Source organism: Pinus tabuliformis, chromosome 4_1 (genome assembly GCF_031772625.1).
Source record: "Pinus tabuliformis cultivar Carrire ecotype Pingquan chromosome 4_1, CPIR1, whole genome shotgun sequence".
In the NCBI taxonomy this organism is placed as follows: Eukaryota; Viridiplantae; Streptophyta; class Pinopsida; order Pinales; family Pinaceae; genus Pinus; species Pinus tabuliformis.
This window is the reverse complement of record NC_142303.1, coordinates 358,554,792-358,579,042: the sequence shown is the minus strand read 5'-3', so window position 1 is coordinate 358,579,042 and position 24,251 is coordinate 358,554,792. Positions and strand designations below refer to the sequence as shown.

The window sequence follows — 24,251 nt, the reverse complement described above, 5'->3', positions numbered from 1 at the left end:
TATTTCATTATCCATTCCTCAGTTTGTATTGTTGATTTAATAGAGATTTACTCTCCATTTTACTATCTCAAAGTGATCCTGTAATCATGAGACATATGTCCTTCATTGTGACATTTGTAAAATTCTATAACGGGCTTGAATATTGGTGGGAATGGCCTATATGACCTATTGTTGTAGCTTTTGATTTGTCCTTGTCTTGTCCTTGGCAAGGAAAAACTAGAAAGTGTAATCCTACAACAACATCTCATTAGATCACAAACCCTGTAACAACCCAATCATTAGTTTTATGATTGGAATAGCATAAATAAGTAGCTTTCATGCCCAATTACAAGAAGAGTTAGATCATGGGGATGACATATAAAAAAGGGACATACTTAGGTTGATAAGGGTTTTTATAGTGATAGTATATGGTGTTGACAGTCAAAAAGGGTAAAGAAAAGGTAGGAAAATGAGTGCAAAAAGATGCTAATTCCACTACCCAACATCCCCCCTCCCCAAATTAAGCATTTGCATGTCCTCATGCAGAGCCTTGTAATCGGTTTTTGATGTGATGAGAGTGGAATTTCAAAAAATTGTAGGTTCTTGCAATATCCTCTAAATCTTCTTTGTAGCCTCGGGAAAGTACTAATTCCATTACCCATAATTTATTAGTAAGATGATATGGATGTTGATACTAATAGGTAGGGAGCCAAATAAGAGGAAATCTAAACCTAATTCCAAGCCAACTAGTCCCACTTCTACTAATGCATTCCACATTTTAAAATTTTTTAGAAAGTGCATGCATAAAATTTAGAAAATAATAAGGGTCCTCATATCTTAACTCCTTCCTACAAGCATTTGATCTAAGTCTACTCCCATCTAATGAATCATGTTTCATCCCTCTTATACATCTGAGACAGTGCTCCAAAATCATGTTCCTAAATTGCATTAGAATCTTCTTAGTGTCTGGATATCACCATATCTTGTTATACACCATAAATACTTTTTCAACATGCCCAGGTTCATTTCGGATAAGAAATTTTACCTTTCCTTCATTATCTTTACAATATCATGGGAAACCTTCTAACTAACTTGATTTTGCATAAAATCACAAAAACTATCAATTGAACGATGTATGGTGTAAGGTTAAGGGTTCTTTTACCAAAATAGAAAAATTCATGCAAATACAATTCACATAGTAAATGCTACTTTGGAAAGGTGGCCTTCTAGAGAGTTTCAAAAAAGTCTTGAGCCTCCCTTGCCTCATACAATCATTTCTCCTTAAGGGTTTTTACTCGAAAAAGGAAGCACTTTTCTTGCAGAATTAGGTGATAGGATGGAGAAGGAGGTCTGCAACTTAGAATACTATGAAAAGGTTCATACATAGTCTCCTTTTCCTATTGTAACAATTGTACATACCCTTGCAAATTTCTACTTGTAATAGCACCTTCTTCCTTTCTTTTTGAATCCTCACCAAGCCTTGAACTTTCAATTTTTTTTCACATTTCTTCTTTAGATCATCATTATTTTCCTTATGTCGCCTCAAAGGAATACATTCATCCTTCAATCAGATTTATAATTTGTTCCATTTTCCAAATTCAACCTCAATCAAAATTATTTACTTCAATGGATCTGCATGTTTCGATTGAGTTATTTTTGTTGCTATTACAATAACAATTTCAATAGCTTCCTGAAACATCTCTTCATTCCCTTTACCCTCCCATTGCACTATCTCAGCTATTGGTTCTTGTGTACCAACAACATCTTCAGTAGGTTCTTGTGGAATAGAGGTTTGAAATTCTTCATCTTCCTCTCCAACTTGGATTCCAACTAAAACAGTGGTTAGCCTTTCACAATTTTCTTCCTCTAACACTTGCTTGCACCCATCACACAATCTAATTGTTGTATCATCAAGTGCCATTAGTTCTGCCATTTTTTCTAGGGTTTCTACTCCATTTTATTTTCTAAACTCAAGTTGCCCCTCAACCATGGCATGCTGTTTTTTTAACTTTTCATTTTCCTCCTTCAATTTATTAATTTGTTGGATAAGGAGGTCAATTTCAAGCTTACCCAGTAAAGAGACATATTTTTATTCCTTTGTGAGCTCTTAATTTTTCTGATGTTCCTTAGGTTCCTTTGGTTCAGGTGAAACAACATGGACCTCAGGTGTTGGGGTATGTTCTTTTACAATTTTTTCTTCTTTTTCTTTATCTTTCCATCCCTCAGACTTGTTTGCTTCTACTGTATCAGTGCAATCTTTATATATTAGTGTAGCTGATGGTGTAATAGTTATCTAAACTCTCTTCTTAAGATTATTTCCACCAAACAACTTATTAAATTGCCTCTTTTCCACCCATGTTTACAAAGGAGTATATTTTTTAGATGCTTCCTTGGATTTCCTGGGAATTTCTATTTGATGAGCCCTTGCTTCAACTGACATTGTTCTAGGTGCCCCTGTTTCAACAATCTATGCCTCAGGCCTTTCTTCCTCAATAGTACATACATATTTATTACTCTTAGATTTTCCATTGGATATATTCATAGGTTCTTCAATGCATGCCCTTTTTCCTTCAACATATGTACCAACAAATGTTCTTATACAACTCCATCTTTTAGGATTTTTACGATGGGTTTTAGGAAGTATAGTTGTTCTACTTTGTCTGGGAGATGGAACTACTCTGTCTGATCTAGGAGGCATGGCTTCTCTATTTTCCAATATTTTTTTAGCACTTTCCTCTTCTTCACCTTCACTTCCCTCTCTTTCAGGGGCTGGTACATGTGATCCTACTAGTAAACCAGTCCATGTGCTTCCATGTTGTTGCAATTAATGCATTATGGTCATCTTAATGAGCACATGGTTGGTTAAGAAAGTCTTTGGATTATTTGCCACACACATCGCCTCTACCATTTGATGTAAATACTTCAGTAGATAATAGAGTATATTTATCGGTTGTCCATTATGGAGATGTGCCAATAGCTGGAAATGATAATTGAATACTATTTTAAAATGTTCTTCACAAGTATTGAATTTCTAAGTAATTAAAGCCACATCATCCCAGATACAAGGAGGGGATGTTATTACATAGAAAATAAAAAGATTTGTTGACCTCTAATGAGTTGGTCTTCAGTCACCACATGTATAAATGCCTTGTAGATTCAAACTTCTAATTGTAATTTACTAAAACAATAGACTTGAAGCTACTCTACTCATCAACAAAAACAATTAAACGATTGTGAAATCATGAAGAATACAAGAGAAACAATTCTATTAACACATTAGACAATGATTTCCTAGGGAAAGCCACAACTAAAAATCCTTGCTATTTGTATATTGCATTAGTCTACAAATATGAGAAGATTACAATGCTTTGCTCAAGCCTAAGCAACCTCTACACTATCTCTATCTATCTTACAACTTCCTAGACAAGCCCATGACAATACTTAACAAAATTTCAGCTTACCCAAGTCCCTATTTCCTTGCGTTGTTTCCTTGGGAATTATCCCCCTAATAATTAGGGAAATTCCTCAATATGAATTACGCAATCCTCATAAGAATTCCTTTGACTGCATGCACAACCTATACAATTCAGATGATTATAAAACTGATAGTATATTGTCCCTGAACTCCAATCTCAATTGGGTAACTCTCAGATCTGACATCCATGAGTTATTTATGAGTGAATCATCAGTTAACTAGTTGAACACATGAAGCAACACCCCATTGTATGACATCCTACTAGTTCCTCCATTAGTTGGAACTAGTTTAACTAACTTTAACTCAGTTAAACTCACTACAACAAAACAGGCAATTTGCGCCAGATTTTAGTGCCTTTTTTTTTCCAATTGGGATGAGCATCCTGGCGCTAAATTTGACTCTATTGTACAATTTTTAAAGCATCCCTTTTTGTGCCATATTTTGCATCCTTTTTTACACCAAATTTTGCATCCTTTTTTGCATCAGATTTTGCGTCTAATTTTGCACCACTTTCTGCATCTAGTTTTGCACCTTGTTTTATGACAACTTTTGCTTCCAATTTTGCACCAAGATTTACATCTAGTTTTACAATAGGTTTTGCTTCTAGTTTTGTGCCAATTTTTACATATGTTTTTGCGTCGTTTTTACTTCCAATTTTGTGCCATTATTTGCTTCTAGTTTTGCGCAATCATTTTCATCGATTTTTACACCATCTTTTGCATTTGATTTAGCACCATTTTTTGCATCTAGTTTGTGCTAGTTTTTGCATCTAGTCTTACACCAATTTTTTCTTCTAATTTTGTACGCTTTTTTAACACTTTTTTTGCATCCAATTTTACACCATATATTGAATATGATTTAGCACCAAAATTTGCATCCATTTTTGTGCCCATTTTTGCATCTTGTTTTGCACCACTTTTTACATCCACTTTTTCATTTGATTTGTCTCCCTTTTTTGCACCATATTTTGCATCATTTGTTGCATCTAATTTTGCATCGTTTTTAACACCATTATCACATCCAATTTTTCATCCTTTTGAGCATCCAAATTTTCATATAGAGTTTCATCATATGTTGAACCATCTGTTGTGTCCACCTTTCCATCCCATTTTGTGTCTAATGTTACGTTCAATTTTGAGCCATTTTTACGTCTACTTTTGCATTTGTTTTTGCACCAAGTTTTGCATCAGTTTTTGAGCCATTTTATGCCCATTTTTGCACCATTTTCTATGTCTACTTATGTGTCCAATTTTGCACCATTTTTTACATCCATTTTTGCATCATTTTTGCTGTCTAATTTTGCATCCTTTTTGGCATCCAAATTTGCATCCCTTTTTCTGCCTCATTTTGTGTCCACATTAGAATATCATTTTGTGCCTAGGTTTGAGTCTAAATTTGCATCTATTTATGCATTATTTTTGGCATCCAATATGGCGTCATTGGTTTCACCCTTTTCTTATCCCCATTTTGCATCTTTTTTTGTGTCTTTTCTTACATCCATTTTTGCACCCAAATTTTCATCCAAATTTTACACCATTCATTGCATACTCATTTGGCATCTAAATTTGCATCCTTTTTTTCTTATTTTTAGCACCCAACTTGGCATCCTCTTTTGCATCCAATTTTATGTCTAGTTGTTTGTCCTTTTTTGTATCTAGTTTGGTGTCCATTTTTGTGTCCTTGTTTGCACCCAATTTGGTATCCTTTTGTATGCCATGTTTGGTTCCCTTGTTTGTGTCTAGTGTTACACCCTTTTTTACTTCTAGTTTAAAACCCTTTTTTTGTCCTTGTTTGCATCTTGTTTTGATGCCTAGTTTAACATCCAATTCTACTCCCAATTTTGCATCCATGGTTACACCACATTTACATCCACATTTGGCTTCTTGTTTAGAGTGTACTTTTCTTTCCATTTATGACCCCCCTTATGGGTTCATTTTACTAATTTCAATTACATAGTGAAATATATTATAGTTTATAAATATCATTAAAGAAAATATGATAATTCAAATTGATAACATAGTGTTTGTAAAGAAATTTAAGTGAAACTGACAACATCCATCCAAAAAATATCAATATCATCATATATAATAATTCTACATCAAAAAATCATTAACAATTTTCAATATACATATATGACTACCAAATCAATACCTATCACAAATATCATTATTCCAAGGTAAATTCACAACATTCACCCAAAAATATTAATATCATCATACATAATGATTCTCCATCAGAAAACATTGACAATTTTCAACACATATATAAAGTAACAAGATAATACTAATAATATCATCATCATATTAATCAAATCAACTAAAATTCAAATGTGTGATTACCAGATCAAAATATTTCATGAATATCATTATTATAAGGTAAATTCATAACATCCATCCAAATATAGCAATATCATCATACATAATAATTCTCCATCAAAATAATGTTGATAATTTTCAATATACACATAAAGTAACAAGACAATAATGATAATATAATCATCATCTTTAATCAAATCAACTAAAATTCAATGTGTGATAACCAAATCGAAATGTTTCATAGATACCATTATTATAAGGTAAATTCATGGCATCCATCTAAAAATTTGAATTTCCAAGATCGTCAAGATATCACTAGCTAGCACCACCAAGATCATCCTCATGATCATTAACGTGATCATCATCCTGACCAACATTATCAGTTTCATCCACATCATAATCACCAATGCTATAACCATCATTATCATCACCAACGCTATCAGCATCCTCATAAATATCGTCTCCTATATCTAATGTATGTTTAGCATAGTCTAGATCATCATCTCCGGATGGCATTCTTGAAAAACAAAATTAATATTACATGTTAGTATTAATTCCATAGAAAAATACATATTTTGGTTACAATGTTAACCATAAAATGAGGTAGGATACAATAACATATAATAGTACTAAAAAATAAAATGAAAATTTGGTTTAAGATATATTGGAGATCCAGCTAAGATTATGCTTGTAATTCACATTAAGTAGTAGAAGAAATTTTTAATGCATATGAAGTAGGTACCCAATTGTTCTTCATATTCTATTGTGAATGTTTCTTATGATGTACATGCACCATTGGTAAATTAAAAGTTACTAGAAGCTTTAGTTCAAATTACAATTGTAATTTGGAAGTGCATAATCTTCTTAATCACAAATTGTGAACATTCTGCACAATGGACTCACAACAAGAATTCACCACCATGCTTCAGGTTATCATTACTGGGTTAAGAATCAAGATGAAAACAATCATCCCATTCATAATTTGAAAGGAAAATAATCAACCTCAACTTCTACAATAAATTGGTAACTAATTCAAGTTATCATCGGTCTCAACTAGCTTACATGATACAATAGATTACATGATACAACAATGTCAGCCTAGAGAAGCTAGATTACATGATACAACAATCTCAACCTAGAGAAGTTGTAGGATATTCAAGAAAATATTTCCATGTAAATGCAGGTCACCAACAACGCAATAGGAAAACCCTACATTAAAGAGGTCAACATGCTAAATCTTAGACCATGCCACATATGAAAGGGTATATCATAATTGTAGAGTACAAAACTATTTAAAAATGGTTTGTGAATATTATCATAGCTCCATCACAGAGATATCAGAAGATAACAACAAAAACAATTATTGAATATCTTGTACCGTACCTATAACACCCCCTCCTAAATTATTATTATTATTATTATTATTGGTCTAAGTTCAACATTGGTGAGGCTATATCATGGTCATGGCATAGTTCTAATTCGAGTAGGTTTTCTTTTACACTTGGGTTACTCATTTTGTAACACCATTCCTTGAAGGACTAGATGTGTAAATTATGGAGATGACTCCCTTCCCCATAACTACTAATTTTATAAGTCATATGGTGATGACTACGTTAAATACATAGAGGGTGTATTGCATACTAACAACCCTCATATGCATTTGTAATAGAGAGGTTCTCAAAGCTTACAATGTAATCCATATGATTTCATGAGTTGTACTCTATAACCTACATGAATTTTAATTTGTTTTTGGTGTGAACATATTTTATATAGCCATATTGATATTTCGAGTGTGCTTTTATTTCCATTACCAATGTTAGTAACCTAGTTTTATTAAGGGTGCAACCCCTCTGTGGATTCATGTCATGGGCCTCCTATTTTTACAACTCATATGGCATAAGGAGAAACTATAACATTGATGCAATGGCTGCTACAGGCCTAAATAAACCCTGCAATTTCAACCTGTATGTTGGTTGTACATGTGCTAACTGTAGAATGGTTTTAACTTGTAGACTCGTGTGTTGGTTAGAATAATTAATTTTAATCAGGGAACAATTATGTCTATATGTATATATATTTATGTCTAATCCATCAGATTTCCAAATGCATAATTCATGATATTGAGCCTATTAATAATAAGGTATCTTGATGAATAAATTATCTTCACATATATGAATACATGGAAATCAATAATGGTGCTTGCGATGAAAACCTGAGTTTTGTTTGCATATTTAAGAAATAGTTAGAGGTACTTTCCATATTCTAGAGCTCCACATGCTAGCACTTAAAGCGACTAGGGAAATTTTCACCCAAATATAAACTTGAAGTGATAGACCATGATGTTATGCAAGTGTTATAAACAAAGCCTTTAAGGTAAAAAACCATCATAGTAACCTTTAGAAATCAGTATCTAAGGAACTTGAGATGATCATTAAGGATATTGTTATGAAACCAGCTCACAAAAAGATAGAAAAGATAGATCAACGCCTTAGAATTGAGCCTCTTCAAGGGGGAAACCTCCTTTAAATTACATAAATGAACAATTCTTCGATGATACAAGTGACAAGACCTCCTTTATATATATAGGAGTCTAAGGAGTTATAATATAATCAGAGTTGACATAACAATAATAATGTAAGGGCACAATAATAACAATAGTGGGCTTCTATGGGGCACAATAGTAACAATATGGGGACTACATGGGTACAACAATATAGTAAGGGGGTTGTACTAATAACAATAAGGGGTTACACTAGTAGTATAGGGGCCTAACATGCCCTTCTCCTTCAAAAAGTGTTGTCCTCAACGCTTGAGTAGTTCTTGATCCTTATGTGGAATATTCTTGTCCTCCCATGTGGAATCTTCAGTGGGTAAGTTCTTCCACTTGATGAGATACTCTGAAATTGATCGATTTCGTAGCTGTCAGGTTCTTGTTTCTGTGACTGCTCTAGGTTCCAATATGATTTTTCCTTCCTCTTCAAGTTCTAGCAATATTGTTTGAATTGGGATCTTCTGCAACTTTTGAATGAGTGGCCACACTTCTTCATCCTTCTTCCATTCATCCCTTGCTTCGTTTATCCAATCTGGTTGGATAATAGAAATAGCACAAAAAAATGCTTCCACATCCTCATCCTTTCTTGAGAGTGCATCTACAACAAAATTTTGCTTCCCTTTTCTATAGATGATGTCAAACTCATAACCCAATATATTTGTGACCCATTTTTTCTGTTCTTCTATAGATAATATTTGTTCTAAAAAGTATTTAAGACTATCATGATCCATTTTTACCTTGAAGTGTCTTCCCATTCGGTAAGGTCGCCATTTCTTAAGTGCATGTAGTATTTCCAACATTTCCTTCTCATAAATAGCTTGCTTGAGATGTAGCAGTAAAAATACCCAATCACCTACATCAAAACATTTTTCACTACAATGTTGATCTACCTGTTGTTTCATTCGATTTTGCACCAAAGTGGCGTTATCCTTTAAAAGTTGGAGAACTTGTTGTTGATGCTCGATGTGATCTTTCACTGCTTGAACCTTTTTCTTCTTGATATTTTCTTCTATCTTGAGAGTTTGAGGAGTGCTAATTTCTTCCAATGCTTTACAAGATATGGTCGGATTCATTTCTTGATGCTCGATGTGATCTTTCACTTCTTCAACATTTTTCTTCTTGATATGTCCTTATATCTTGATAATTTGAGGAGTGGTAATTCCGGCGATTGCATTACAAGACATGGTTGGATTCATTTCTTCTTTCTCAATGTGATCTTTCACTTCTTGAATTTTTTCCTTCTTGATATGTCCTTCTATCTTGAGAGTTTGAGGAGTGGTAATTCTTGCCAATGCTTTACAATATATGGTCAGATTCATTTCTTCTTTCTCTGGGGTTGGTTTCTGGTGTATATACTCTTCTTTTGATGTTTCTTGATCCTTTTCTTCCTCCTCTTCATAATCTATTTAAAATAATTTCTTCTCAGCACACTTATGACCTTTAGTGCATTTGCTATCACAATTGTAACAAAGCCCTTTTTCTCTTTTCTCTTCCAATTCTTGTGGTGTAACCCTTGTAGGTTGTGGAATGCTAGGAGAAACAACACTTCCATTATTATAGTTGTGAGGGGTAGACTTCCTTGTTGCCATAATTTTACTTTCCACTATGTAACAAAGCTCTTTTACTCTTTCCAATTGTTGTGGTGTTTCTCTAAAGAAGGTGTTGCTCTTTGTATCCTCATAATGTGCTATCATTTCCTCTGTGACAATTGACCACATAACAAGTTGTTTACGAGAACAAAACCCTTTATACCATAAAAACTGATCCGGTTCTAAATATGAAGATGCGATACATACTTTTTGTAATAGTGGTACACCATGTATATCAAAATATTGCTCCATCGGAAGTGTCCAATTTACCAGATCCTTGCCATCAAACTTCCTCATATCACCTTTTCTTGATTTTAGGAGCTCGATCTTGAAACGACTATAACTCTGTAATTTTGGTTCTTCCAGTTCTAAAATTGTGGCCTGTAGTAGCCCTCTATGTCCTCTTTCCAATGCCACTAGTCTGATCCAAATTGGATTCTCCAAGGAAGAGTTATACCAAATCTCCCACGGTGACCTGAAATAGACTAGTTCAGTAGAGCAAACTTGTGCGATGTGCTACGTGTCACTATTTCGACCTTTGAATCCGAAAAATGTATACAAGAAACCAAAGTCTGTCTTCATTCTGTAACTTCTGACGAAATTTCAATCTGATGCTCAAAACAAAAGTTATGACTATTTTCCCTAGGTCACCTGTTTGGAATGTAATTTGGGAGTCTGCAAAAAGGCCAACTTCCTCAGATTATATCTCCGCAAATATAGCACTAAAAGCTTTGAAATTCGAACCCGAGCTTCAGACCGATTTCAGCCCAAATGGGTTTTTTTATTAGCATCTGAAACATCGCAAAAATAAAATAAAAAAATAAAAAAATAAATAAAAATAAAAATAAATAAATAAATAAAATTATAGTGCAAATGCCACGATGACCTGTTTGGAGTAGCGAAACCCTAGAATTCAAAGCTCTGATACTAAATGTTATGAAACCAACTCACAAAAGGATAGAAAAGATAGATCAACGCCTTAGAATTCAGCCTCTTCAAGGGGAAACCTCCTTTAAATTACATAAATGAACAATTCTTCGATGATACAAATGACATGACCTCCTTTCTATATATAGGAGTCTAAGGAGTCATAATATAATCAGAGTCGATATAACAATAAAATGTAAGGGCACAATAATAACAATAGTGGGCTTCTATGGGGCACAATAGTAACAATATGGGGACTACAAGGGTACAACAATATAATAAAAGGGTTGTACTAATAACAATAAGGGGTTACACTAGTAGTATAGGGGCCTAACATATATGATGTGATACACCTAGTTCAAATCAATATACAAAGAATACATATTAATTATGGTTGTACCACTTGGCCTGTGAAAAGAAAGATGTAATCTATACCTATATTGTTCTATGTTACAATCCATGCATTATTGAAATTGAACCATTAGTTAACATTCTAAGTTCCTAATGCTACATATACCATATCAAGAATTGATTGTCTATGTATTGGTGCTTAGCATGGTTACACACTCAAGTGATGGATATCTCTCATACAAATATCAACCTATGCATATGAAATTACACAAAATATTCAAATTAGTCTTAAGCTACTATTACAGTTAAAAGATTCCATGACTCAACTGAATTTTTCAAAATTTGTAAACATAATGCACATCTAATTTTAGTGGATTAACATGAACATACCAAAGTTTGGATAGTCCACTAGTTTGGTTATCAATGGGAAACACATTGGTGACAATAATAGTGTTGATCCACTAGATGCGCAGTTCAACGATGACCATTTCCCTGCTGATATAGCAAGACATTTTCCCCAGTAATAAAACATGACTACATAGTTTTGGTAACATCACTTTATACCCTATAATAATGTAAATAATAACATCATGCTTAACCATGAAGGACACCACCTCTAGAAACAATATGTTTTGATTACTTATGACATCATAGCCAATGATAAATACACCATGGCATCTGTTGGGTCCCTATAATACTAGTGATTACCCCATTACTATTGTAGTTATACCCCTTATTTATATTGTTGTGCCCCTATTACCCCCATATTGTTAGTTCTGCGCCCCATAGAATCTCTCTATTGTTATTTTTGTGGCTTTATATTATTATTGTTAGGTCGGCTGGATTATATTGTGACTCCTTAGACTCCTATATATAGAAAGGAGGTTTTGTCATTTGTATCATCCAAGAATTGTTCATTTATGTAATGTAAAGGAGGTTGCCCCCTCGAAGAGGCTGAATTCTAAGGCGTTGATCTATCTTTTCTATCTTTTCTTGAGCTGGTTTCATAACAGCATCACTTTGACATCATGCCCAACCATGATTACACAAGGAGAGCCTATTTTATCTATGATATGTCTATAGCAATGCTTGTAATAGAGTAATGCATAACAATTTCACTTGATGGCTACACAATTAGAAAGCTACAACAATTGCATACAGTCCCAAGTTTCTTTTTTGTCTATGAAGTTTAGTAAATTTATAGCAACTCATACAGTACGAGTTCCTCTTCTCGATTCTATACAGATGTATGAGAAGACTAGTAGTTGTGTAGTTATTAGAGAGGTCACCTAAAAATGAATGCTAGGAGAAATAGTAATAAAAAATGATCTTATACAAGGAACTAATAGGGACAGAGTTATCATAGGTCACCTTTAATCAATGCTACATCTGGAACGAAGTTATAGCAAGCCACCATTAATATGCCCAATTTTGTGCATAAAATAAGTAATTTCACTCAAGGTGTCCTTAGAACACTGGCCTATTTTCCTATGAACCTCACGAATTGCAATCGAGGCAATAAGGAATATTCTACCCTAATATCATAAGGTTTGTTAAAGTGCCCAATATTAATGAGACTTAAGACCTTTCCAAACGCTACCTTAGGTTTAATGTTCCCTAAGAATAATATCGACCCAGAGATCATGTAAAATATCTTTCTTGGGGCAATACATTTATCATATGGGGGAGCCATGGTGACTAATTGTACAACAATATCCATGACTAAAAAATCAACCATAGTACCTAAATGGACAACATTTTCCATGACTACAAATTTTCCACGCCTATATATGGCTTCAAAGTAACTACAAAATATCATGAATTTTAAGAAGTACTTGCAATTTTGTAACCATGATATGTGATGAACTATCTAGACAAATTTTGAGCATCATAGTTAGTAGGATACCTCCAAATGGACATATGGATCAGCTTCATGATTTTTCTCCCAACCATTGACAACTTCCAACCATGCAGCTGCCACCCCCTAGCTTGTAAAACCTATCCCAATGATTAGACCAGGGATTCCAGAGGTCTGTCCCACCCCCACCCTGCATATTGTTGTTTAATTGAAGGCTTATACAGGGTTTCCAGAGGTAGTTTTTTCTCCACCCATCAGCCAACAAGGGACTCTAGAGATAAAAAAAAACTCCACCCATCAATCAGTAAGGGATTCCAGAGATAAAAATCTCCACCCATCAACTAGTAAGGGATTCCAGAGATAAAAATATCCACCCTCATCTCAGGGGTTCCAGAGATTTGCCTCCACCCTAAGGTTTCTCAGCAACTCCACCCAATGCTGGGAATATAGAGTATTCCAAATATAAGCACTTAACAAGGAAATGGAAAGGAAACTAATCTATGGAAGCATGAGGCCTCACCCTTTTATCCAATGAGTGACTCTAGAGATGGAGAATCTCCACCCTCAGTCAACTCGAATAACCTAGAGAAATTGCCTAATAATTTTATTATAGCAACCGATACTTTACGTCTTTCGTGTAATTGTATAAAGGTTGACCCAGGGTGTTTCTCACTAATCAAACTGAACAATGAGTAAACTAAACTGTCATTACTGAAGTTTATTATTTCTAAGTAGTAGACAAGCATTAGTGACATTTTGGAAAACATGAAACTCTGAGTGCTTATAAGCTGAAGGGTCTATCGTTTCTTGTAAGTTGAACGGTTTAATGTTCCAACCACTCACAACATGGGATACCTTTCAAATTGTGAATTCAATCGATATGTTCTATATGCTCTCAGGTAACTAGAACCATGACTTGCAAGAAATAGAAGTAAAATTTGTCAACAAGAGTGACGATCCTAAATTAACCCTTGTGATATTTTTAGTAAGAATGATACTCATTGTCACTTTGAATATGTGATTCAACTTGATGATTGTAAGAATGATACTTATCAAAAGTTATACGTGCATAGGTAGGTCGATCCCTGACTACCCAATACAGAGGTTCTGGGATGCAAACATATTAATCATTTTGAATTCTCTTCTGGACTCAGCCAATCTTGATAGAATAAGAATTAGCAGTGTCAATGGTTGTAAATTTTGTTGAAGCTTCTTCCTTACACTACAGGAAGAGTAGTAGACCTATTTGATGTTCTATATGCAATGGAAGGAGAGTACACAAAACCCTTGGATGACTTGGAATACGTCACCCATAGTAAAAGAGTGAAGAATGTCTAAGCTTAGAAGATTCAATGTTGATGCTCTTGTTTCAAAATGGAAGGATAACCAACCATTTATGATGCAACCACTTCCTCAGGACAGTTTGATAGGAAGATGCAAAATGTTTGTACTCCATAACTACTACTTCGACAAGAAACACAGTAATAACATTTGCAGTATAGAAGTGTTTCAGATGAAGCAGTCCTTACTTAGAAATATATTGAGTAGGGGTCAGTTTAGTGTCTTAAATGCTGCTAGAATCTAGAGGAAACATGAGATCAACATTGTTAAGTTGCACACTATTTATGGAAAAGGACTCTCTTAGCCCAAGTAGGTTGATAGTTTCAAATCAGAAATGTCCATGAATCTTGAGCATGGTAATGATGAATGCTTTATTTTATACTTTCATTTGAAGATGAAAAGAATCTGGTGATATGGATAAGGTATATCCAAAGAAACCTTGAATCTAGGACAATGATTGGATTCCCCAAGTATCTACAGGCTTGTCACTTAGAGTTTTATGTGCAGACCCACTGGAAAGTTTTAGCCACTAGTGTTTGTTGAGGCCTTATAATGATTAGGGTAGACTACAGGATAATTACATCCTTGTGGAGAATATATCAGATTATACTATCCCTGTGATAAGGTTTCAGCTAGATATTCAATAGCAGAAACTCGAACAATATTTAACATCTTCAAGTAACAAAAAGAAATTACCATGGCTAGTGACATGCATAGCATATTTCTTTGGGCCTAACAAGGTCTACAACCATCCTTTTTAGAAATCCATGGCGCTGGCATGTAATATCTTAAGTCCACCTTTGTGTGTGTTTAATGATATTATTCGATTTCAGGTACCCAAATTCATGTACTCAATAGCAACGACAGACCCTTCAGCTTACAAGCACTCAGAGTTTCATGTTTTCCAAAAATTTCTTATTTTTGAGTAGTAGACAAGCATTAGCTAAACCAAAAAGTCACAAACTGCAACATCTCCAGTGTAGACTAAGGTTCATTTACTGACTGACGATGGACATATTTGATGCCTAGTTGGTGCCATTTTTAAGTGGTTCCTTTGGCTATCGAACGACTTATTGAATACATTTGACTCTGTTTTTTCTCCAGCTGGTCTTGGCAGAAGAAGGTAGTGGAAAAAAATTTCCAACAAGGTTTGAAATCCATTTAACTCTCCCCATGTTGAGACTCTAGTTCCATTGTACCAAAGAAAATATTAAACATAAATATGTAGTTCTTTCCTTTGTGGAAACCTATGGTGGTGAATCATTCATATTGGAGTTAGCATAAGACTGATCAGAAGGCCTGTAGATTTTGGTTTCATGGCTAGAAAGGGTAAATTTCATGGTAAGGGGTTTGAAAATAATGGATTAGTGGACAATGTTTCCTCTTCAAATTCAATTGGTATGCCCTCAATAAAAATGGGTTCAAGGTTTGCAACTTCAGCCATACACAAGGGATCTTGAAACAACGGTGAGAATGCTCAGAATATTGATTGCCCAGACAATCAGAGAAATGTTTATAGGACCAAATCACATAGGTCTAGAGGTTTAGGAGATGGTAAACAAGGCGCAACACCTACAAAACCCAACATTTGTAAGGGCAGGACTTCCCTATCCAGACAAAAACTAAGTACAAAACTAAATTCTTCTAAGTAAAAAGAAGAGTACTTCCAAAGAAAATGGAGGGAAAATAGTTGCTGGAGATGGTGATGGAAATAATGTCAATGAGGGAAAGGGGTATGAGGAAAGTTTGATGAATTCTGAAATCTGCAACAGAGACATACATTTCCCTACTTGAGCCACCAATACTGAGAATGGGATGCATTTCATTTTCCAACAACTAGAAGGGAACGAGAATGAGTAAATTTTCACATGCATATACTATGTTTACATAAGCTTAAGAGTGGATCCAATAGTAGAATCCTGTATTAATGACATTCATTGCAACTATTTTACAGGAAAGAGACTTTATTGTTCATAGGATTTGACATACATGGGCCATATTTTGCACATGGATATTGCATTTGGGGAGGTTATTCCTGCTACTTTTCATATTTTGGTTGGACTGATGTCTCATAGGCATGGACTCATTTCTTCATTTGGGAACATCATCCTCTTTTTTGGTTATTTGGTGAAACTTTCTTAGCTTCACCGCAATGGCAGACATTTTCAATGTTTTTCTGAGCTTGGGATTTATTGATTCAGGGTGTAGTTTTCACAATGGCATTTGTTTTTGGCTACATAGATTCAATTTTGACAAAAATTGTTATTGGGATGGTGGTTCTATGTATACATGGTAGCTTTCATATGACTAGCTTATAGACTATAGCAACATGTATTACTTTTTCTATGAATCATGAACATCTAGCATTGTTGATTACAATTATGTACTGTATATATTCTACTAAATTTCATGTGGGATGGCTTGGCATGGTTCTGTGCATGAACTTGGTTTTCATATCTAGTGACATTTTGATTTAATTTCTAAAGAACAATGCAAAAGAAGGTAAAGAGAGAGGTTTTGATCCACAATATGAAGGGACTAATGGCAGGGCAAGAAATTTCTCTCATGCATTTGGATACAGTGGTCCTCATGGTGAAGAAGGTAATTTTGGAGTCACCTGAAACTAGGACATGAGGATTAGAGTGTCCACCACTGACATGTAGACCCCCAAAAATAGGATAAAGAGAAAATAATATTGTATAGTAATAATCAATGAGAATATAATATTGTATAATAATAATCTAAGTCCACAACCCGACACCAAATTGACATATAAGATCCCCTTGTTTGTGGGACAAGGAACCCCCTCTAAAGTAATTTGACTGTTTATTCTATGGAGGTGTACACACTACACACCTTACCCTCATCTAGATTTGAACCCGTGACCTCCAAAGAGAACATGTTCTTAACCGTTAAGCCCATTTAGATTGTGTGCAAGTGTGTGCATTAAAATTAGAGAAAGAAAATATTAAGATGTAAATATTTTGAACATTCAGATATACCAATAAATTATAGATCATACACACACAATAACGGGAAAAAAAACTCAGGAGTCAGAAAGGAGTAAATTGCAACCAACAACCAACAACAACCATGATCTCCACATTGTGTTGTTCTTGCAATTAGAAACACAAACCGTGCACTATGTACCATGTTGTAACCTTACAACAACTCAAAAAGAGTCAAAATTTCCCTATTAACAAGTGTCTACATGCATTATATGCTTCTTTGAAATCACCACACAAACATTTTTCTTGCCACTAACAAATTAGAAAGCATAGACACCAACTCAGCAAAGCCCCAAAATTATTTGTTTATTTTTACGCTGCACTCTGCTCACCATGTCTATGCTTGAACACAATTGAAGAAATAAACAAATATTCTCCATTCACCTACTATCTCTCTCATGCTATCACAAAGCTAGAACTATGACCTTCTTGATGGTGATTTCCATGGGCACAAGCATGACCTGCAAATGCAATCCACGAATGTCCATTGAGAAAGAGATTAAGCTCATATTGGCTTTGATCTCATGTAAAACTTCAACAATAATAAACTAATGCCTCAAATAGATATACATAAATACATAGCATAGCCAGCAACACAACAATATCGAATAGATAGCTAGAGCTACAATGGTAAAAACCACCCTAGCCAAAGTTTGCATAACAAATCCAAATGGCATAATTTGGGTGTATTCCCACTTTATGATTTATTTTCATTTTTGGGTGGTTTTACTGTTTTCATGGGATTTAAACACATGGATTTTCACTCCATAAAATTATGGCCATTTTGAAAGTATGTATAACTCTTCCTATACAGTCTACTTGGAAATACAACCATTGGTCACACAACATGATGGGACCTGAAAAATCATAGAGTTTTTCATTGAGGGTACTTGTGGTTACCCTTTTGGTGGTTCAACTTGATGCGCTTAATGAAGAAGGGCAATGTATTCTTGAGTTTTAGAGAAATCTTCATGATCGGTTTGGTAAATTGAAAAGTTGGATGTCCACCGATGAGAATGCTTGTAATTGGGAGATTGTAAAGTGTATACACATTACTGGTGATCCTAAATTATGGTCACTTGATCTTAGTGGCATGCATTTGATAGGAAGCTTGTCTCCCGCAATTTCATATTTGACTTCTCTAAGAGTTCTTAATGTTTCAAGCAACATCCTATCAGGTAAAATACCGCCCGAGCTTGGGGACTAATTGCAGCTAGAGATTCTTAATGTGAGTAGCAATAGTCCGCAAGGTCAAATCCCTCTATAGTTATGCAAGTTTTCGTCCTTGAGAAAACTTGAATTGTCTAATAATCACATTGTTGGAAATCTGCCACAAGCGCTTGGTAATCTCTAATCTCTCGAGGAGATTTTTGTGTATAACAATTATCTTACCAATGCATTGTCTATAACTTGTTAGTTTGACTACTCTTGAATTAGAACAAAAAAATTTCAGTGGATTGATTCCACCAGAAGTAGGGAACTTGGAAAGTCTGGAGAAGCATCCCTTTTTCGATAATTATTTGTTGGGTCACCACCGCCATAAACTTGGAAATATTTTGGAAATGATAAGTTTAAATATCTCATCAAATAATCTTATAGGAAACATTCCTCTATAGCTTTCCAATTTGTTAAACCTTGCACGACTTGACTTGAGCATGAATGATTTTATTGGCAGTGTCCCAAATGAACTAGGAAATATTTCTTTTCAGAATCAATGAAGCATTCAAGTAACAAACTGTCAAGACAAATACCTAGTATTCTTGGAAGGCTTTCCCAATTGACAAAACTGCAACTAGGTGAGAATAACTTTTTAGGACCTATCCCATCAGAACTTGGTCAACTTAAAGGCTTTTAGATTACTCTAAATCTAAGATTGAATAGGCTCTCAAGGTATTATTAGCTTAATTGGGTAACTAGAGTTTGTTAGAATCCATCTATCTCAAATTATCAATTTATTGGAAAACTTCCTCCTTCATTTGCAAATCTTTAGAGTTTGATGGTGTGTAATGTTTCATACAATAACTATACTAGGCATCTTCCTAACATAAAGAATTTTTGCAACATGCATGTTGGTTGTTTGATTGAAAATCAGGGACTCCATGGATGACCAATGTTAGATGCATGCCAACCCTTAAGTGCAGGGCAATTCACCTTTCCCAATTTTGGCATGAGGTGGAGACCCAAAACATTGAAGATTGTGGCCATAATTGCTGGAGTGTTTGAGGGGTCTTCATTGATAATAATGCTGGCCATTACCTAATTTTTGAGGTAGCCAGTATGTATGCTCATTCCTCTTGAAGACCAACAATCTTTAAAGTTAGTGGTTTATTTTTTCCCAATACAAAGATTCACTTTCCAAGACATAGTAGAATCCACAAATAATTTCTTTGAGACGACTGTCATTGGAAGAGGAGCATATAAAACAATTTATAAGGCCACCCTACATCCAAGAGAACTTATTGTTGTCAAAAAGATGTTTTCTCAACTAGAAGAAAATGAAAGAGCTTCAATTATGAGATATCCTCTCTTGGTGAAATCAGGCATTGTAATTTCATGAAGCTCTATGGTTTCTGCTATGACAATGGATCAAAGATTCTTTTCTATGAGTATATACCAAATAGAAGATTAAGTGAGTTGCTTCATAAAAGTTCATTTATTTTAGATTGGGATTCTCATTACAAAATTTCCCTAGGATCAACATAGGGGCTATCATACTTACAACATGATTACATACAATGAATTATTCACCGAGATATAATGTCCAATAATATTCTACTTGATGAAAATTTGGAAGCTCATGTGGGATATTTTGGACTAGCCAAGTTGATCAACCTTCCATATCCCAAGTCAATGATTATTGTTGCTGGTTCATATGGTTATATTGCTCCTCGTAAGATATGTCTGCGCCTTGAGAAAATTCTTATTTACCAGTTCTCTATTATTCACTATGAAATATGATGTACTACTTTATTTTATGAGTTTCCATTACATGAATATTACTTCTTTTATAAAATCCTTGGCATCTACTTCAAATTTATTACTGAAGAATATGCTTATTTCCTTGGACTTGTTTTATGATCTTCACTCATAGTATCATTCTTTTATACACAGAAAGCAACAAATTTGGGGTTTAGTTCACTCAATTAGAAACAAAGTTAGGAATAGTTTTCTTTGGGGGGTTAGTTCAATTTATTAGAATGAAATGTCTTAGAGTTGTTGCAAAGTTGGAATCTAGCTCTTGGAGACAATTGAATCATATTCCATCTGAATCCATTGAACAGTGACAAAATATTACAAATTGGTTCCAAAAAATAAAATAAATTAAATGTTATCATACCAAAATAGGTGTGCATACCTTGTAAGTTTTTTGAGGAAAGTAGCTTTGTAGGTATTTTAGGTTTTTTAAGGTTGAAGCGCAAGTAATGAATAAAAAAACTATCATATAAAAGTAGTTATGTGGGCCTTATAAGATTTTTTGAAATTGAAAAATAAATGGTCATAATTAGCTGCATTCTGTGAATTCACTATAGATCCTTATCTTTCTCACCGACTTTGAGGAGGATTTTACCAAACAATCCTCAACGTACAGGTCCAGAAGCTCAAACTTTCATGAATTTATTTCTTGAACCCTCCAGAACCTATTATTGAGGTTCCTCTGCCTTCATTAACTTGCATAAAACCCTGTCGAGGTCCCATTCTTATCAAGGTTTATGGGCATTTAACTTTGAGCCAAAACCTTCGACCTTCAAAGCCCATATAGAGTTATTCTCCTCACTGAAAGGTTCTAAAAAAATTAAACTATGATTGTAACAATATGTCATTTATTCACATGAAACTTCAATTCATGAACCATGGTATATTTCAATACTATAAAAACATAAAAGGTTTCAATGTTTAAAATCATGTTCAAAATTACAATCAAATAGAGGAAAAAAACATACATAAAACCAGATCATAATCATGAACAAGCTTCATCTTGAATTGAAATGAAGTGTAAAGGAACTTACAAAATGTGACACTACGAACCTGGTCAACGCACAAGAAAAATGATCCAGGGCATGACCCAGTATGACAAGTTGTTTTGCAAGGTTGTCATAAAATTTGATAGCTTCGTGATAATGTGGAGTTGCATCCTTGTCTAGGTCTTTGTGGGAACATATAGGCTTAGATAGATCTTTGGACACAATCTGCAACCAATTGCATGTATTAGAAATATCTTTCCATAACAGAGAAAACAATAGGCCACAAAAAGTCAGAAACACAATCAAACTGATATGGAGAAAATTTATTGCATTCTTTGGAATTCAAGATATATATATTATTTCTACTTGTCTATATACAACAAAATTGACAACAATACAGATTTTGAAAATGGCACTTCCAAATTTCTAGAAATAGTGAAAAGGAATATGCACACACTACATGATCACAATGATAGACACACACACACACACACAATGTCAAATGAAGACCAAAAGTATTACATATGTTGTTTATGGCAACTCCTTTATGGTGGCCAGTTTCTCTATCCCCTTATTCCTTCTCATAATCAAGTCTAAGAATGAAATATCCACCTCAATCCATTGTAACACAGATTCATGATTCATGTTAATATCTTTGAGATTTTTTCTTACAGACTTCTCCATGCCTTGCAACATCTTAGATGTTCCCAAAAAAATTTCAGCTCCCTTGTACACTTTAATATTTGCTAGTTCTTTGATAAATAATTTCATCGGCTAGCCTATGGGGTTAGCTCAATTGATTGTCACCAATGTTGTTGGTAATTTGACTAGTTGCATGCCAACAGATACCCAGTTCAAATCCATTGGGTTAGGCACACCAATCTACATAGTAAGATTTACTAGGGATATAATCTACAGATGTGGGGAAGCATTCATTAGGTTTCCCTGCTAGAATTTCCTTGGGGAGGTGGGGGGGGGGGGAGAACTTCAATGGCTAGATTCAATAAAGATAATGTTCTTAGTTGTTTTCTCAATTTAAAAACATTATATATCTGGACAAAAATTCAATCAATATAAGAATCTTTTGAAATCACCTACGTTGTTCACAAGAGACCGAAAATAATACATTACTAAAGTACCAAATATAGAAATGCTTAATAAAAGATTAAAACCCTTGTTTACATGAGAATAAAGAGAACACAAGGTATGGTGCCACATATAAGTTGCACAACATGTTAGATAAAATATTATGTGCAATTATCTTAGCATCCTTGGACCCTCCGTACATGGACCACCAACAAGAGTTAGAATCTGAGCTCCAATTCTCGACACACAAGCACTAGTAAACCTACTGCAACACTCAAAGCCATGAAATTACAATGCATAGCTCTACTATTAGCTCCTATTGGCCATTGATCCCTCTGTAATTCATCAAGAAGCTGCAAAACAAAATCCTTGTAAGTACATATGGATTTGCTAAAAACATTGATTCAAATGTAATCTCCTTTAAAATTGATTGAAATGTTAATCTCCACTCCCCAAATCACTATCTCATCGTTTTTAATTTTCTAATACAAAAGCTTATATAAGTTGTTCTATAAAGAACAAACATGAATCAAAACATAGTCTCTAAATTGCCAAGGTAAAAATGTGAGCACCATATAAATCAACTAGGTTCAGAAAAGATAATATTAATGTCAGCATTCTAGAGAGGTCTCTTGGGCTTTCTAAGGTTGAACAAGCATAAAAAATGAAATGTAATGGCCTCATGTGATTCAAGCTCTTGTTCACTGAAGTATAGAAGTTGATCAACCTGTTCTCTATATTAAAAAATAGAAGAGCATTCCAATGCCATGGGTCTTATAGCCAGTGCAGATATACTATAGACTAATAGGCATCCATCGAGCAATAATAGAACTCTAAAATGACAAATAGGCATCAAGAAATGGAAAACTAAAAGGGCATGTAAGTAAATAAGGATTTGTTGAGCCCCAAAGGGTAGCTCAAATGGTCACAAGCTAGACACAAGATCTTTCCCCAAGTTGGGGATATCACAGGTTCAACTCTATTGATCCCCTTAGAATTTAGGTGGTTTGGAACTTAGGTACTAATGGTTTACCCCATAGGCATCCAATGGGCAGTAATAGAACTCTAAATTGACTCCAAATATACCAGGATTTGAAATAAATATCCGAAGATCAAGTGTAGGGTTTGGAAATATGAAAGTTATAAAATTATGCTTAACATTATAAACATACTCAGAAACTCAAGTAATCATAGAAAAATACACAAAAATTGCCAATTCAAAGAGGATATATACATAAATCCAAATAACGTTGACATTTTTCAAGTTTAGAGGATAGAGCATAAAGTGGGGTTAAAGTAGGATAGAACATCTAGGACATCTCAACTAGTCTTGCTTCGCCTTTAAATCAAGTTATTTAGGTTTTTTCCCTTAGTTTTTTTTAAGAAAGTTTAAGATATTCACTTGGCTAAAAAGGTTTTGGATCCAGACCTGAACCAAGTCTGCACTTGAACCTATACCTAGTCCAACCAAATATGGAAAGTATCATTTCTAAATTTTGGAGTCAATATATATTTATAACCATCTCATCCCAATTGTCTTAAGGAGTTGGTGAAATTTTCAATATCGAATCCAAAGTTACATGGGAAATTCAAATTAAAAAATAAAAATGAAAAGCTAAATTTCAGGTATGCTTCATTAATATGAAAGCTTATATTCTTATATGCTTAAAAAATATTCTTCAAAAAGATTATATGCTTAAAATATAAACTAGCCCACAAAGAGTAAATCCTCTTTTGTTTTCATTGTTGGGACAACTCTTTGAACAACTCCTGACATCTCTAGAAACCATGAGTGTACATTCGATGCAA

General features: G+C 34.2%; 1 pseudogene; it reads left to right on the top strand.

Moving 5' to 3' along the window:
• The first annotated feature begins 15,702 nt into the window (after positions 1 to 15,702).
• On the top strand, positions 15,703 to 17,007 carry LOC149175763 (uncharacterized; annotated as a pseudogene).
• Positions 17,008 to 24,251: the final 7,244 nt, after the last annotated feature.